The sequence below is a fragment of the Pteronotus mesoamericanus genome, unplaced genomic scaffold (assembly GCF_021234165.1).
Source record: "Pteronotus mesoamericanus isolate MK-2021 breed Mesoamerican mustached bat unplaced genomic scaffold, CSHL_Meso_final contig_116, whole genome shotgun sequence".
Classification (NCBI taxonomy): Eukaryota; Metazoa; Chordata; class Mammalia; order Chiroptera; family Mormoopidae; genus Pteronotus; species Pteronotus mesoamericanus.
In genome coordinates, this window is record NW_026555027.1 from 688,844 (window position 1) to 691,141 (window position 2,298).

The following is a 2,298-nucleotide window of genomic DNA, read 5'->3' on the forward strand; positions in this document are numbered from 1 at the left end:
GACCCCCGCGAGGGTCGTCAGAGCCGGGACCGGGCTGCGCGGGCGGGAAGGCCTCCGCCGTGAACGCGTGGGGCTGGGTGGCCGCTGGGTCGGAGTGCGGCCGGCAGAGCCCCGGCGGCTCCCACGTCCGGGAACGGCGGGACGACGGCGCTTCCAGCCGCAGACGTGGGCACGCAGGCGGGTCGCTCACAGGGAGCGACAGCCAAGTCGGGGTGCGCAGAGGATAGGCCCCGGGCCCCCCGGGGGCCGGGGGAAGGTGGCTGTAATCACACGCAGGAATGAAGGGGCGGGGCGGAGACGCTGACCGGTCGCAGAGCAGCAAGACGGCAGGCGACTGCAGGCAGGCCGGGGGGGGGGGGGGACGGGGGTCCCAGGGCGGCCCCCCTTTAAGCCCCGCCAGGCTCCCTGCGGGCTCTGTGTCACACACAGGCTTTAAAAAACTTCGTATTTGCTTTCCGTCTTTTCTTTATTCAATTTTTAATTAAGTGCAGGAAGGCGACACTCGTTAATAAGATCATACAGGTTCCCAGGGCACGATGCCCTGACGCCCCGCCCCTCCCCTCCGGCCGCCGGCGGCTGTGGCCTGTGTCTCTGGGTTTCAGTTTTACATCCCACGTACAAGTGGAATCACGTGGTTCTTTGCGGGCCTGCCTCCTTTCTCTGAGCCGATATTCGCAAGGTCCGCCCACGGTTTTGCCGAGGGCAGCGTCTCACCTTTCCTCAGGGCGGAGGGGTGTCCCGTGGCGGGTGCGCACCGCGCCTGCCTTGTCCAGCCCCCATCTGAGGACACTCTGGTTGTCTCCGCGTCTTAGCCGCTGTGACTAATGCTGCAGTGAACCCAGGGCTGCATAGATCTTTGCGAACCCATGTTTCCAAGTTTCCCAGGCTGACACACCCAGAAGGGGCTTTGTGGGGTCGTGTGGTAGCTTTTGGGGGGAACCGCCAGGCTGCTCTCCGCAGCGCCTGTCCCCGCCTGCACCCCAGCGGCAGAGAATGAGGCCCCTTTTCTCCACAGCCCCCGCGCCGTTGTGATCGCCTGTCTTGTTGATGGCAGCCGTCCAAATAGCGGCCCGATATTAGCTTTTCACAAAGCGTTCAACACCTCGCTGTGTGCCAGGCATGGCCTCACCGAACCTGGGACAAGCGCTGAGTGGGTCTGACCTCTCCGGAAACATCCCTCACCGCCTTCGTGTCTGGCGCTTCAGCCAGAGGGGGCGCACTGTTCTCTGCACCCGCGCGCTCTCCCGGCCTGGGCCCCTACTGCCCCGCCCCCTGCTCCCTGCCGCGTCCCATCTTGACTGTCATTCGAGGAAGCCACGCTAGTCACCCTGCCCCTCCCGGCCTGGGGGCCCGCGCTCCGCGCGCCCGCACCGCCCGCTGCCCGCCCCGCGCAGCCCTGCCGGCTGCCCCGACAGGAGGCCCCTGTGGCCCGTCTCCTTCGCCATGTGGCTGGGGAAACAGGGGGGCGCAGCGCGAGGGCCTGGGGACGGCGCGCCGAGAGTGGGGGCAGGACTGGCCTAGACGCAGAGCCACGCCCGCGAAGAGGAGGAGCGTGGGCTCCGGGGGGACTATCTCCGTGGACACAGGACAGAAGGGCAGCTGCTCCGGACGAGGGCTTGGCCACGGGCAAGTGTGAGCGAACAGGCGGGAAGTACAGGTTTGGAGTGGCCTTACCGACCACCCAGGAGGAACGGGGCTGGGCGGGGGGGGGGCGGGGGGGCGGCACAGCAGAATCGGCGGTGAGGTTCTGCTTCTTTCTCTGGAGGAGCCCGCCCCGCGAGGAGCCCGCTCCGAGGCTGATTGGTGGGGGCCTCCGGCTCGGAAGCCACGCAGCGCGCGGTGGGGTCCGGGGCCGCGACGAGGGGGTGGTAACCCGGCGGCCGTGGAGCCAAACCCGCGGTTGGGCGGGCGGAAGAGCCCCCTCTGCTGAGACAGCGGGGCGGTCGGGGGAGGCCCGCGCGGGCGGGTCGGCGGAGCCGGGAGAAGGCGAGCGAGGCGGCAGGGAAAGACGTGGCTCCATCCAACCGTCCCGGTTGACCCTCCGCCCTGCCCCGGCGGAAACCCGCTCCTCACAAACCGAGGCGATTTCCTCCGAATCCGAGCTGATCAGGCGCTGCGGTCAGAAGAAACGGTGGGCGTGTCGCCGGTATCACCGTCGCCGGTGCGATGGTAGCGTGTCTTCCAAGTGAAACCGCGAGGGGCCCGGGCGCGCGCCCCCCCCCCGTGACTTCAGTGGGAGCAGAAAACGGACCCTGGGAGGCGCATTTCCCCCGCAACTGGTCGCCCCTCGCGCGCCCG